This window comes from Oncorhynchus kisutch, unplaced genomic scaffold (assembly GCF_002021735.2).
Source record: "Oncorhynchus kisutch isolate 150728-3 unplaced genomic scaffold, Okis_V2 scaffold1014, whole genome shotgun sequence".
Taxonomy (NCBI): domain Eukaryota; kingdom Metazoa; phylum Chordata; class Actinopteri; order Salmoniformes; family Salmonidae; genus Oncorhynchus; species Oncorhynchus kisutch.
The window spans coordinates 87,003-103,584 of NW_022262959.1; the positions used below are offsets into that span (position 1 = coordinate 87,003).

The following is a 16,582-nucleotide window of genomic DNA, read 5'->3' on the forward strand; positions in this document are numbered from 1 at the left end:
TTGTTGTTTTCATAATCCATAGGCTAAATTTTTTTCCATTTTCATAGTCCTAAAACAATATTAAACAAACACAACATTCCCTCCCTGTGTGTGTGTGGGTGTGTGTGTGTGTGTGTGTGTGTGTGTGTGTGTGTGTGTGTGTGTGTGTGTGTGTGTGTGTGTGTGTGTGTGTGTGTGTGTGTGTGTGCGTGTGTGTGTGTGTGCACTCCCTGGATGAGGAGATGTAATCTCATGTTTTGTCCACAGAAACCAACAGGAGAGATCAGAGTCAGATATTCTCAGTGGTCAGTCTTCCCAGAGTCATCAAACAGACCTGGCCTCCATATTCAGTGTATGTGGTCCTATTATGTACATTTGTTTTTGTTTACCTCAAATAAAGTTGACCTGTCAATCATTCATTAAGGTGTTAACGAGAAAGCATTTCTTATCGTGTTTAACTTATTTACTTGATTTATTTCAGTTGCTTGAAGAGAATATTATGACATTTGTGAAGAACGAGCTGAAGATGTTCAAGAGGATTCTTAGTCCAGAACTCCCAGAAGGCTTTGAGAGTCAGAAGCAGGATAAGGAAGTGGTGGATGCTGAAGATTCTTAGTCCAGAACTCCCAGAAGGCTTTGAGAGTCAGAAGCAGGATAAGGAAGTGGTGGATGCTGAAGATGAGAAGCAGGAGAGCAGTGCCAGAGAGGGGGCTCTGAAGATCACACTGCACATCCTGAGGAAAATGAACCAGAAGGAGCTTGCTGACACACTGGAGAAATGTAAGATCTGTCTGCCTCATGTTGAATTATGTTTTATAACATTTAAAAGATGTAGCTAAAGTACAGCTAAAGTAGCTGTGTAACTCAATGATATTGTAGCAGCCTTAACACAACACCTAGTGACCTCATCAAGAAGCAGCAGGGATGTGTTGTGGTGATTAATTTAGAGAGAGAGAGAGACAACATTAATAATACCATCAATAATACCGATAATAATATAATCAGTCACACCAGTCTGTAATGCATTATGAAAACTTTTACACATTTATACAGTCAGTTAAGAAAATAAATGATTATACTTTTAAACTTCATAACAGTCCTTCAATACTGTAGGCATTAAAACAGACGTAATATTAATATCCTCTGTGGTATTTATTCATTCAGATGAGCTCGCTGTGATTTGCCAACGTGAACTCAAATCTAATCTAAAGAAGAAGTTTCAATGTGTATTTGAGGGGATCGCTAAACAAGGAAACCCAACACTTCTCAATAAGATCTACACAGAGCTCTACATCACAGAGGGTGGAACAGGAGAGGTCAATAATGAACATGAGCTGAGACAGATTGAGACAACAACCAGGAAACAAGCAAGACCAGAGACTGCAATCAAATGTAACGACATCGTCAAACCCTTAACTGGACAAGACAAACTTATCAGAACTGTGCTGACAAAGGGAGTTGCTGGCATTGGAAAAACAGTCTCTGTGCAGAAGTTCATTCTGGACTGGGCTGAAGGAAAAGCAAATCAGGATGTCCAATTTGTATTTTCATTCCCTTTCCGGGAGCTGAATTTGATGAAAGGGGAAAACACTTTGATTGAACTTCTCAATCACTTCTCAATGGAAACCAAACAATCAAGAATCTCCAACTACAACAAGTACAAAGTTCTGTTCATCTTTGATGGTCTGGATGAGTGCCGACTGCCCCTAGACTTCCAGAAGAACAAGATCTGTTGTGACATCACAAAGTCAACCTCAGTGGATGTTCTGCTGACAAATCTCATCAAGGGAAATCTGCTTCCCTCTGCTCTCCTCTGGATAACTACCCGACCTGCAGCAGCCAATAAGATCCCTTCAGGGTGTGTTGACCAGGTGACAGAGGTACGAGGGTTCAATGACCCACAGAAGGAGGAGTACTTCAGGAAGAGATTCAGTGATGATGACCTGTCCAGCAGAATCATCTCACACATAAAGACATCAAGGAGCCTCCACATCATGTGCCACATTCCAGTCTTCTGTTGGATTTCTGCAACAGTCCTTGAACACATGCTGAAACATAAGAGAGAAGAGATGCCCAAGACTCTGACTGAGATGTACACACACCTTGTGGTGTTTCATACCAAACAAAAGAATGAAAAGTATCTTGGGAATGAAGAGACAGGTCCACACTGGAATAAAGAGAGCATTCTGTCACTGGGAAAACTGGCTTTTCAACAGCTTGTGAAAGGCAATCTGATTTTCTATGAAGAAGACCTGAAAGAGGCTGACATTGATGTCAATGAAGCCTCAGTGTACTCAGGATTGTGCACACAGCTCTTTAAAGAGGAATGTGGGCTGTACCAGGACAAGGTGTTCTGCTTTGTTCATCTGAGCATTCAGGAGTTTCTGGCTGCTGTATATGTGTTCCTCTCATTCATCAACAACAATAAGAATCTATTGGCCGAACTGCAATCGACGTCCAGGAACTTTTGTGTGAACAAACAAAGGCGTAAAGTTACTTTCTACAAGAGTGCTGTGGATAAAGCCTTACAAAGTGAGACGGGAAACCTGGACCTTTTCCTCCGCTTCCTTCTGGGCCTCTCACTGGAGTCCAATCAGAAGCACTTACGAGGTCTACTGACAAAGACAAGAAGCAGCTCACAGAGCCATGAAGAAACAGTCAAGTACATCAAGGAGAAGATCAGGGAGAATCCCTCTCCAGAGAGGAGCATCAATCTGTTCCACTGTCTGAATGAACTGAATGACCATTCTCTAGTGGAGGAGATCCAAAGATACCTGAGATCAGGAAGTCTCTCAGAACCCAACCTGTCCCCTGCACAGTGGTCAGCTCTGGTCTTTGTGTTGCTGACTTCAGAAAAGGAGCTGGATGTGTTTGACCTGAAGAAATACTCCAGATCAGAGGAAGGTCTTCTGAGGCTGCTGCCAGTGGTCAAAGCCTCCAGAGCTGTTCTGTGAGTAAATAAAATGACATATAAGAACTAATCATCAGGAAGAAATATTCAGTTTAGAGAAAAATATGTATTATAATATGTAAATAATATTATATTGAATAACATATTCAATAAATTCATTGATGTTCACATCAGTATAACAATATGACCATACAATTCTAGGAGATGGAAGATGATTCTATATGTTGTTTGAGAGAATAAACCAAATGCATCTGCAATTGTCCTTCTACACTACTCATTAAATAAACAGTGTGTTTGTGAAATCATGATGATCTCTTTGCAGGCTGTCAGGCTGTGGAGTCACAGAGAAAGGCTGTGCTTCTCTGGTCTCAGTTCTGGAGTCAAACCCCTCACACCTGAGAGAGCTGGACCTGAGTAACAATGACCTGAAGGATTCAGGAGTGAAGCTGCTCTCTGCTGGACTGGGGAATCCCCACTGTAGACTGGAGACTCTGAGGTCAGTATTCCTGTAGTTGGTCAACAAGTGATAACTGTTCACCAGAACCACATGTGTTCACCAGACACACATTGTCATATTAGGAGACAGTACAGAAAGCCACCTTTTATTTAAAGGTATTTTCATACATATGTTTAGAAATGAAAAACTTTATGAATGTTGTTCTCCAATTTGAAGAAGTCTTAATTATTTGGATAAATACATTCAACGAAAGTTTAGTATTTGGTCCCATATTCCATGCCTGCAGTGATTTCATCAAGCTTGTGATTCTACTGACTTGTTGAATGCATTTGCAATTTGTCTTGGTTGTGTTTTGGATGTTTTTCCTAATAGAAACTGAATGATGAATAATGTCCTGTGATTTTGGAGTCACTTCACTTGTATTGTCAGTAAGAATAGAAGATGTTTCTGAACACTTCTACATGCATGTGAATGTTACCATGATTATGGATCATCAGGAATGAATCGTGATGATGAATAACAAAGTTTGAGGCACAAAGATCAGAATAAATGCTAACCTCACCTGTTATTGCTAATGGTAAGAGGTTAGCATGTTTTGTTGTAGCCTCTGTTATTGGTAATGGTGAGAGGTTAGCATGTTTTGTTGTAGCCTCTGTTATTGGTAATGGTGAGAGCTTAGCATGTTTTGTTGTAGCCTCTGTTATTGGTAATGGTGAGAGGTTAGCATGTTTTGTTGTAGCCTCTGTTATTGGTAATGGTGAGAGGTTAGTATGTTTTGTTGTTGCCTCTGTTATTGGTAATGGTGAGAGGTTAGCATGTTTTGTTGTAGCCTCTGTTATTGGTAATGGTGAGAGGTTAACATGTTTTGTTTTATCCTCTGTTATTGGTAATGGTGAGAGGTTAGCATTTTTTGTTGTAGCCTCTGTTATTGGTAATGGTGAGAGGTTAGCATGTTTTGTTGTAGCCTCTGTTATTGGTAATGGTGAGAGGTTAGCATTTTTTGTTGTAGCCTCTGTTATTGGTAATGGTGAGAGGTTAGCATGTTTTGTTGTAGCCTCTGTTATTGGTAATGGTGAGAGGTTAGCATGTTTTGTTGTAGCCTCTGTTATTGGTAATGGTGAGAGGTTAGCTTGTTTTGTTGTAGCCTCTGTTATTGGTAATGGTGAGAGGTTAGGATGTTTTGTTGTTGCCTCTGTTATTGGTAATGGTGAGAGGTTAGCATGTTTTGTTGTAGCCTCTGTTATTGGTAATGGTGAGAGGTTAGCTTGTTTTGTTGTAGCCTCTGTTATTGGTAATGGTGAGAGGTTAGGATGTTTTGTTGTTGCCTCTGTTATTGGTAATGGTGAGAGGTTAGCATGTTTTGTTGTAGCCTCTGTTATTGGTAATGGTGAGAGGTTAGCATGTTTTGTTGTAGACTCTGTAATGGTGAGAGGTTAGCATGTTTTGTTGTAGACTCTGTAATGGTGAGAGGTTAGCATGTTTTGTTGTAGACTCTGTAATGGTGAGAGGTTAGCATGTTTTGTTGTAGACTCTGTAATGGTGAGAGGTTAGCATGTTTTGTTGTAGACTCTGTAATGGTGAGAGGTTAGCATGTTTTGTTGTAGACTCTGTAATGGTGAGAGGTTAGCATGTTTTGTTGTAGCCTCTGTAACTCACTAATTATTATTCTTGATTCATTCATGGTTTTTCTTAAACATTGCATCATCAGGATTAATTTAGTAGTGTTTAGAAACATGTTATCTGGGGGCGGCAGGGTAGCCTACTGGTTAGAGCGTTGTAACCGCAAACCCCCGAGCTGACAAGGTACAAATCTGCCGTTCTGCCCCTGAACAGGCAGTTAACCCTCTGTTCCGTCATTGAAAATAATATTTATTTTCTTAACTGCCTGGTTAAATAAAGGTAAATAAAGGTAAAATAAATGAAATAAAATCTACTCACTTGTAAATAAAATTACTCCTGTCACCATCTTTAATTAATAGGATGGGAGACAGAGAGCAGGTTTCAAGCGCAGGGTGCAGCAGGGTGTATATTAGTAAAGAAAATTATATAAAATAAGAGGTATTTATTGTAGAGGACCACAGGAGTAGGCAGGTAGCTGGGTCCAGGAGCAGGCAGAAGGTCATACACAGGAGGAGGCAGGTAGCTGGGTCCAGGGGCAGGCAGAAGGTCATACACAGGAGGAGGCAGGTAGCTGGGTCCAGGAGCAGGCAGAAGGTCATACACAGGAGGAGGCAGGTAGCTGGGTCCAGGGGCAGGCAGAAGGTCATACACAGGAGGAGGCAGGTAGCTGTGTCCAGGGGCAGGCAGAAGGTCATACACAGGAGGAGGCAGGTAGCTGTGTCCAGGGGCAGGCAGAAGGTCATACACAGGAGGAGGCAGGTAGCTGTGTCCAGGGGCAGGCAGAAGGTCATACACAGGAGTTCCAAAAAGGCAACACTACAGACAGGGAAAAGGCTAGTAACGTTGTCTGGGAGATCAGGCAATAGGTATATAACAGGAAATCCAATGGGTACAGGCAGGGAAAAGGCAAGAGGCATCATTAGTGAGTTAAACACTATGGGTAAATTACAGGACATGCAGCACTCCGAATAGGAGTGTTTCTTTAAACAAACATTACCTCACAGTGATGGGGTGCAAAGAACTGAACTAAATAGTGATAATGACATACAGGTATGTGAACAGGTGATCAGAATTCAGGTGATTGGGATCTAGAGAGGGAGCTGCATTCAGGGAATTTAGAGAGTGATCTGGAAGCTACGTTACACCATTCACCATTTTAATATTAGGCAAAACACAACCAAAACAAAAAACACAACCAAAACACAACCAAAACACAACCAAAACATAACCCAAAACACAACCAAACATTACCAAAACATAACCCAAAACCACAACCAAAACAAAACCCAAAACACAACCAAAACACAACCAAAACACAACCAAAACATAACCCAAAACACAACCAAACATTACCAAAACATAACCCAAAACACAACCAAACATTACCAAAACATAACCCAAAACACAACCAAACATTACCAAAACATAACCCAAAACACAACCAAACATTACCAAAACATAACCCAAAACACAACCAAAACAAACCCAAAACACAACCAAAACACAACCAAAACATAACCCAAAACACAACCAAACATTACCAAAACATAACCCAAACACAACCAAACATTACCAAAACATAACCCAAAACACAACCAAACATTACCAAAACATAACCCAAAACACAACCAAATACAACATAACCCAAAACACAACCAAAACACAACCAAAACCAACACAACCAAAACATAACCCAAAACACAACCAAACATTACCAAAACATAACCCAAAACACAACCAAACATTACCAAAACATAACCCAAAACACAACCAACATTACCAAAACATAACCCAAAACACAACCAAAACAAAACCCAAAACACAACCAAACATTACCAAAACATAACCCAAAACACAACCAAAACATAACCCAAAACACAACCAAACATTACCAAAACACAACCAAAACACAACCAAAACACAACCTAAACACAACCAAAACACAACCAAAACAAAACCCAAAACACAACCAAAACACAACCAAAACATAACCCAAAACACAACCAAACATTACCAAAACATAACCCAAAACACAACCAAAACAAAACCCAAACACAACCAAAACACAACCAAAACATAACCCAAAACACAACCAAACAAAACCAAAACACAACCAAAACACAACCAAAACATAACCCAAAACACAACCAAACATTACCAAAACATAACCCAAAACACAACCAAAACACAACCAAAACACAACCAAACATTACCAAAACATAACCAATACATAACCAAAACACAACCAAAACACAACCAAAACAAAACCAAAACATAACCCAAAACACAACCAAACATAACCAAAACACAACCAAAACACAACCAAAACAAAACCAAAACATAACCCAAAACACAACCAAAACATAACCAAAACACAACCAAAACATAACCAAAACGTAACCCAAAACACAACCAAAACAAACTGAAAATACAATCAACGAGTTTGAGTCACAAGATGTATTCGCTGCGTTCAAGGAATATCGGATCAACTACTCAACTTAAGTATTTTCAAATATTCAACTTTAAGCCACTATGAGTGAATTGGTCAGAATACTTATGACTTCTTCAAATAGGGGACTAGATACATAAAGTGCTTTCATTCTAAACGGTGAAACAGATATGTATTAAAATATCCTCAAATAATAGGTGACATTATAAACTGTCACCTCATATGAAACATTTGATCTGAAATCCAAAATGTTGGAGAATAGAGCCACATTAAAATGTTAGTTTCACTGTCAAAATAGATATGTTGTGGACTGTATACTCAATACAATCTAAATCTGATACCTCACTGTCTAAATAGATATGGTGTGGACTGTATACTCAATACAATCTAAATCTGATACCTCACTGTCTAAATAGATATGGTGTGGACTGTATACTCAATACAATCTAAATCTGATACCTCACTGTCTAAATAGATATGGTGTGGACTGTATACTCAATACAATCTAAATCTGATACCTCACTGTCTAAATAGATATGGTGTGGACTGTATACTCAATACAATCTAAATCTGATACCTCACTGTCTAAATAGATATGGTGTGGACTGTATACTCAATACAATCTAAATCTGATACCTCACTGTCTGTCTTTTGACTGATACTGCTTTTTAAACTGGTCTGGACACTACTCAAATATTGGTACTATACATGTTTCTATATGCAGGCAATACTTTCATAATTTGTAATTTCTAAAAATGATACGTTAATTTCTGAATAGATATGGCAGGTCTCAGGACACTGATGTATCTGAATATGTTGAAAAAATATACTGCCAGTATTTTCACCACCAAGAATAGCAGTGTGATTTTAATATGATTTGACTCTTTGCAGGCTGTCAGGCTGTCTAGTCACAGAGGAAGGCTGTGCTTCTCTGGTCTCAGCTCTGAGGTCAAACCCCTCACACCTGAGAGAGCTGGACCTGAGCTACAATCACCCAGGAGACTCAGGAGTCAGACAGCTCTCTGCTGGACTGGAGGATCCACACTGCAGACTGGAGAAACTCAAGTATGTAGAGGGTTTATGTCAATGTTCATATCAGACATGTTTGACTAATCAGGCTGGTTAAGACAAACATTCTTACCACCACTTGGACAAAGTTATATGCTGAGTGTGTGTGTGTGTGTGTTCAGGTGTATCCCTCAATGACTGTCTGTTCTTCTGCTTACCGCTACAGTGTGGAACATGGTGGAGAGAACAGAATGAAACCTGGGCTTAGAAAATGTGAGTGTTGACTGCTGTGAAGAATATGACTAAGAATAAGTCTTAATTCAAGTTAAGTCAAAGTCAAGACCACCATCATTACTGTCTTGGTCATATTAAATATCAGCTGTAGTTCTACAGAAGCAGAAATCAGGGACACCAAAGTTTACAAAGAGTTGATTTGACAATGTGTTCTGTCTGTCTGTGTGTGGCGCGGTCGTGTTACTTAAGTAATGTGTGTATGTATGTTCTGTTAGAAGTGTGTGTGTTCATGACAGGTGAGTATGTGTGTGGCACGCTCGTGTTATATAAGAAGTGTTTGTTTGTGAAACATTGTGTTAGTGGTCATGATGTGTGTGTGTGTGTGTGTGTGTGTAATTAATAGGAATAAGTGTGTTTTATATTACCATACAGTATAACATGTGATCATTCCACAAGTCTCAAGTTACCCTAAACTACCTCCTTTTGATACCTAGAAACATCTACATTGAAACTTCTTGGGGATAGGGGGCAGCATTTTCACTTTTGGATGAAAAGTGCCCAAGAGTAAACTGCCTCCTACTCTGTCCCAGATGCTAATATATGCATATTGTTATTAGTATTGGATAGAAAACACTCTGAAGTTCTAAAACTGTTTGAATGATGTCTGTGAGTATAACAGAAAACCTGAGAAAAATCCAATCAGGAAGTCTGAGGTTTGTAGTCTTTGAACTCAGCCCCTATCGAATTCACAGTGGGATATGGGGTTATGTTGCACTTTCTTAAGGCTTCCTAAGGCTTCCTCCACTAGATGCCAGCCATCTTTATAAACGTTGTTTCAGCTTCTACTGTGAGTGGGACTGGATGAGAGCTCTTTGAGTCAGTGGTCTGGCAGAGAGTCACGCGCTGGTGACGCACATTTCACATGAGAGGTGGCGTTCCATTGCTTTCTACAGACAATGGAATTCTCTGGTTGGAACATTATTGACCATTTATGATAAAAACATCCTATAGATATATATACTTCGTTTGACAAGTTTTTCAACCTGTAATATATATTTTTTGAACTTTTGGACCTGTACACGCTTTTGGATTTGTTTACCAACGCCTGAACAAAAATAAGCTATTTGGACATAAATGGACTTAAATGATGGACATTATCGAACAAACAAACATTTATTGTGGAACTGGATTCCTGGGAGTGCATTCTGATGAAGATCATCAAAGGTAATTGAATATTTATAATGCTATTATGACTAATGTTGACTGCGCAAAATGACGGATATTTCTTTAGCTGGTTTGGGTTCTGAGCGCCGTACTCAGATTATGCGTTTTCCGTAAAAGTTTTTTGAAGTCTGACACAGAGGTTGCATTAAAAGAGAAGTGTATCTAAAGTTCCATGCATAATACTTGAATTTTCATCAACATTTATAATGAGTGGATTCATGTGGCTCTCTGCACAATCACCGCATGTTTAGAACAACTGAACGTAACCCGTTCAAAACATACGTTGTAACATGAAGTCCTATGAAGATGATCAAAGGTTATGGATGAATTTTATCTCTATTTGGGATTTTTTGTGACTCTTCTCTGTGGCTGGAAAAATGGCTGGGTTTTCCGTGGCTTTGTGGTGACCTAATATAATCGTTTGTGGAGCTTTCGTTGTAAAGCATTTTTAAAATCAGACACTGTGGCTGCATTAAGGAGAATTTTATCTTTAAAATGGTGCCTAATACTTGATGTTTGGAAGAAATTTGATTTATTAGATTTATGAGATTTCTGTTGATTTGTATGTGGCGCCCTGCAATTTCATTTGCTGTTGGCGACGGAAACACCAGTCAGGTTAAATGAATTAGTGAAAAGTGAGAAAGGTGAGTTAACATTCTAATGCGAATGATGATTTCTAATAATTTGTCTGGTTTCATCCATCAGATGTCTGTGATCTCACACTGGACCTAAACACAGTAAACAGACTCCTCTCTCTGTCTGAGGAGAACAGAAAGATGACATGGAGGAGACAGCTGCAGCCGTATCCTGATCACCCAGAGAGATTTGAGGACTGCAGCAGGTGCTGTGTAGAGAGGGTCTGACTGGGCGCTGTTACTGGGAGGTAGAGTGGAGTGGGAGAGAGGTGTTATAGGAGTGACATATAAAGGAATCAGCAGGAGAGGAGAGTTTAATGACTGTTATCTTGGATTCAATGACAAGTCCTGGAGTCTGTTTCTGCTCTGACAACAGTTACAGAGCCTGTCACAATAATAATCCCATTATCATAGACGTCTGCCCCTCCAGCTCCCACAGAGTAGGAGTGTATCTGGACTGGCCAGCCGGCACTCTGTCCTTCTATAGAGCCTCCTCTGACACACTGACCCACCTGTACACGTTCACCTCCACATTTACTGAACCCCTCTATCCAGGGTTTAGGGTTTATGATGTTGACTCCTCAGTGTCCCTGTAAATAATAACCTGACACACACACTGGACACACACACACACACACACACACACACACTGGACACACACACACACACTGGACACACACACGTCACTCAATACTCCCAAAACAACATGCAGTCTTTCCACAAGACTCCCATGAAGTTATAGTGTGATGTTATGAGTTGACGTTAAAGTAACATTCTCAGAACATACTGCACTTGTTTTATACTGTTTTAGATGGATCGTCTGTTTATCATCTTGTTTTAACTGTTAGATGTATTGTCAGATGAAGGAGCTGTGGGTGTGGAGTCAGGCACAGGAGAAACAAGTTCCCAAGGAAAAGGGCGTTTATTACACACGGACTACAACCGTAGCCACACTCAGACCACAGTCCAGGGAAAAACACCTGTTAAAAATGAACTAAAGAAAACGCCCAAAACTAGCTGAAGTCAAACGAAAACAATCCCGCACAATAACTGTTAAGGGAATTTTTTTTTAATCAATGATGACTATTATGTATACATTTCAATCAGGATGTACTAATCAGAATACTATTATGTTACGTATATGTACGAATTTTCTTTTAATCTTAGTACTGAATATAATGTGTGCAAATATAATCAAGAATTTAGAACAATGACTGTCTGTACCTGGTAGAAATGAATGAACTTATAGCCAGACTGGCTAGAAGGCTTATCTACACCAGCTGGCTAGGCTCGGTCATATATCATTTTAATAGGGATAGACGATGTGACAACCATACAGACATTGTACTAGAAACGGAGATGGCACGGGTTTGGTAATGAAACTAATGACGTCATTTTAAGTTTATAACCTGTGTTAAAATGTGTAAGGAGCAGTACTCTTGTGAATAAAGGCTGCTGTTTGACTTTAAGACTCTTAGGGCTCTGTCCATTTTTATACTACATACATATCCTTATGAATTGACAGCAGTGTTTGATTTTAATTGGGTATTAAAACAGAGGAATTTAATTCTGTAACAATAACCAAAGAAATGTGGAGGTAAATACCCCCCCTAATTAACCAAAATAAACCAGGTGAAACACAAAACAGACCAAAGAAAAGAAAAAGATGGCAGCTAGTAGACGGGCGACGACGACCGCCGAGCCACCTTCAGTGTGCCATGTATCCTCTGTTTAAACATTTAAACTCTTATAACAACACTGTTACAATACCAATGTGATTCATTTGTTGTCTTTATGTTGAATAACAAATTGTACAATTATATAGGACATACGCTCCATAGTTGTACAATTTATATATAATTATATAGGACATACGCTCCATAGTTGTACAAGTATACAAGGATATATTGTACTTTTCATAATAAAACATACTTGAAACGCCTCCCGGGTGGCGCAGTGGTTAAGGGCGCTGTACTGCAGCACCAGCTGTGCCATCAGAGTCCCTGGGTTCGCGCCCAGGCTCTGTCGTAACCGGCCGCGACCGGGAGGTCTGTGGGGCGACGCACAATTGGCATTGGCGTCGTCCGGGTTAGGGAGGGCTTGGTCGGTGGGGATGTCCTTGTCTCATCGCGCACCAGCGATGAGGCGGGCCGGGCGCAGTCCGCGCTAACCAAGGTTGCCAGGTGCACGGTGTTTCCTCCAGCACATTGGTGCGGCTGGCTTCCGGGTTGGATGCGTGCTGTGTTAAGAAGCAGTGCGGCTGGTTGGTTGTGTATCGGAGGACGCATGACTTTCAACCTTCGTCTCTCCCGAGCCCGTACGGGAGTTGTAGTGATGAGACAAGATAACAGCTACTAACATACAACTACAACAATTGGACACCACGAAATTGGGGAGAAAAAGGGGTAAAAAAACAAGAAAATGCTTATAAAACATTTTAACGTTACCTCTGACAGTCGCAGGTTGACTGGTTGCATGTAACAAATATGAAATTAAATACAAAACAATGAAATATGTGAAATTTAATTCAACAATAATGTATGTTGATGCTGATATGATGTACAATATTCAGTTATGTTTCCATATGATAACAATAGACTAATATATTCAATATGTTATAAACTATTGTTTTTTAACAGTTTCACTCAATTCATTCTAATTAACTTAATAATTATGACACACCCCTCACTATTGACATTGGTTGCACTAATTGCACTGTTTGTCTACATAACCTGGTCCAAGTATTCATGACATCACCCTGAAGAAGACACAGTGATGCTGAAACGTTGGTAAAAACCCAATCAATTACTGGGAGTTTAAATATGGAGTTTATATATGGAGTTTATACAGTATATGGAGTTTATACATGGAGTTTATATATGGAGTTTATACATGGAGTTTATACATGGAGTTTATACATGGAGTGTGGTACTTTCTTTATTGTGATAGTTGAGGGTCAATATAGCAACAGTGTTGTGATGCAGGGTCACTATAGCAACAGAGTGTTGTGATGCAGGGTCACTATAGCAACAGTGTTGTGATGCGGTGTCACTATAGCAACAGTGTTGTGATGCGGCCTCGGTGGAATCTCTCCAGACCAGAGAACTGTCTTCTAGGAGAGGAACCCTGTGATGTCATCATCAGAGAGGGAGATTCTAGAAACACACTCTCTCTCTGCTCTGTTAAACCAGAAGTGATGAAAACAATATCACTGCACCGAGAGAGAGAGAGAGAGAGAGAGAGAGAGAGAGACTAATATACTGATATACTGTGCATTCAGAAAGTATTCAGACCCCTTGACTTTTTCCACATTTTGTCACATTACAGCCTTATTCTAAAATTGATTAAATTGTTTCTTATACTCATCAATCTACACACAATAAAACAATATTACAAAGCAAAAATGTTTTATTTTATGTGTGCAAATCTCTAGAAAAAACACATAAAATATCACATTGACACAAGTATTCAGACCATTTACTCAGTACTTTGTTGAATCACCTTTGGCGATTACAACCTTGAGTCTTCTTGGGTATGATGCTACAAGCTTGTGTGGGGATGAATCAGAATTAGTTGGGTAACATAGATTAGATGTTTTATTTTCATAATATGCTAATGTGAGATACTTGTCATTAGAATGTTTCCCTTTTGACTATAGGCTTGGCCATTTGCAGTTATCCCCTCTCAGCTAGGGCTCAGTCACCTGGGGCACAGAGAGGGGAGAGGTCAGGCTTGTCTTCATATGTGAATGTATCTTTTAAACCATGTGAAGGGATGATTGAGGGGGAACCAACTATCTAGTGGCTCCACAATGTCTGTGTGCCAGTCACTCCCTCCTTTTCTCATTGGGGGGAGGAGTATAGCAGTGTCTGGAACCATTGTATGTCCCCTCTGATGTTGCCCTTCTCTTGACCTAGTATATGACCTAGAGGCTCACTCCCCTCCGTGAGTTTGTCCAGGATTTGAGATGGGAGTATCTAGAATGACAATTGATATATGCCATTAGATGACTAATGTTTCTGTACTATGAAGTACCAAGAACAATATTAGACCCTCGTTTAGGAGACCAAACTGAACGATAATTTATAGCGAATGCTGTCTGGCTATCTGATACTCCTCTCTCAAGTAAAAGTATTTATTTGTGAACAGTTCCTATTATCTGTGGTTTGTCATGTCGACTAGGGGGTGGGTCTTTGCTATAAAAGATCTCAGTTGCCATTATGTTGACCACTTTCAACTTTTCATTAGAGATACTGAACTGTTGAAAGTCAAATGCTATTGCCATCTGTATTTGGGGAGTTTCTCCCATTCTTCTCTGCAGATCCTCTCAAGCTCTGTCAGTTGGATGGGGAGTGTCACTGAACAGCTATCTTCAGGTCTCTCCAGAGATGTTAGATTGGGTTCAGTTCAATGTTAGAGGTCCTTTAGTACATAGTGGGGTTGAGTTGCTTTGTTGAGCTCAGTTCATTGTTAGAGGTCCTTCAGTACATAGTGGGTTTGAGTTGCTTTGTTGAGCTCAGTTCAATGTTAGAGGTCCTTTAGTTACATAGTTGGGTTGAGTTGCTTTGTTGAGCTCAGTTCAATGTTAGAGGTCCTTTAGTACATAGTGGGGTTGAGTTGCTTTGTTGAGCTCAGTTCAATGTTAGAGGTCCTTTAGTTACATAGTGGGGTTGAGTTGCTTTGTTGAGCTCAGTTCATTGTTAGAGGTCCTTTAGTTACATAGTGGGGTTGAGTTGCTTTGTTGAGCTCAGTTCAATGTTAGAGGTCCTTTAGTACATAGTGGGGTTGAGGTGCTTTGTTGAGCTCAGTTCAATGTTAGAGGTCCTTTAGTACATAGTGGGGTTGAGTTGTTGTTGCTTTGTTGAGCTCAGTTCAATGTTAGAGGTCCTTCAGTACATAGTGGGGTTGAGTTGCTTTGTTGAGCTCAGTTCAATGTTAGAGGTCCTTTAGTTATAGTTGGGTTGAGTTGCTTTGTTGAGCTCAGTTCAATGTTAGAGGTCCTTTAGTACATAGTGGGGTTGAGTTGCTTTGTTGAGCTCAGTTCAATGTTAGAGGTCCTTTAGTACATAGTGGGGTTGAGGTGCTTTGTTGAGCTCAGTTCAATGTTAGAGGGTCCTTTAGTACATAGTGGGGTTGAGTTGCTTTGTTGAGCTCAGTTCAATGTTAGAGGTCCTTCAGTACATAGTGGGGTTGAGTTGCTTTGTTGAGCTCAGTTCAATGTTAGAGGTCCTTCAGTACATATGGGGTTGAGTGCTTGTGTTCAGAGGGACTCAGTTCAATGTTAGAGGTCCTTCAGTACATAGTGGGGTTGAGTTGCTTTGTTGAGCTCAGTTCAATGTTAGGGTCCTTCAGTACATAGTGGGTTGAGTTGCTTGTTGAGCTCAGTTCAATGTTAGAGGTCCTTCAGTACATAGTGGTTGAGTTGCTTTGTTGAGCCTCAGTTCATTGTTAGAGGCTTGTTTTTCATCATATATATTATTACTCCTTTTTCTCCCCCAATTCCAATTCATTGTGTTAGTAGCTACTATCTTGTCTCATCGCTACAACTCCCGTACGGGCTCGGGAGAGACGAAGGTTGAAAGTCATGCGTCCTCCGATACACAACCCAACCAGCCGCACTGCTTCTTAATGTTTCACCAATGTGTCGGAGGAAACACCGTGCACCTGGCAACCCTTGGCATGTTACGCGCCACTGCGCCCGGCCCGCCACAGGAGTCGCTGGTGCGCGATGAGACAAGGTCATCCCCACCGACCAAGCCCTCCCTAACCCGGACGACGCCAATGCCATTTGTGCGTCGCCCCACGGACCTCCCGGTCGCGGCCGGTTACGACAGAGCCTGGGCGCGAACCAAGGGACTCTGATGTCACAGCTGGCGCTGCAGTACCTTACCACTGCGCCACCCGGAGGCCCCTTCATATTTTCTCCTCCATGTTAAAGAGCTAAAGCTGTGATATCAGCTTTTAGAGAAAAAGGCAACATTTTAAAAACCCTTTACATTTTTATTTTTTATTTTTTTATTATAGTGTCGTGTCAACTCCTAGTATGTCATTGTCAAGCCAAAATT

General features: G+C 40.4%; 1 pseudogene; it reads left to right on the forward strand.

Moving 5' to 3' along the window:
* Window positions 1-715: 715 nt before the first annotated feature.
* Window positions 716-1,915, forward strand: LOC109888254 (NLR family CARD domain-containing protein 3-like; annotated as a pseudogene).
* The last annotated feature ends 14,667 nt before the right edge of the window (window positions 1,916-16,582 follow it).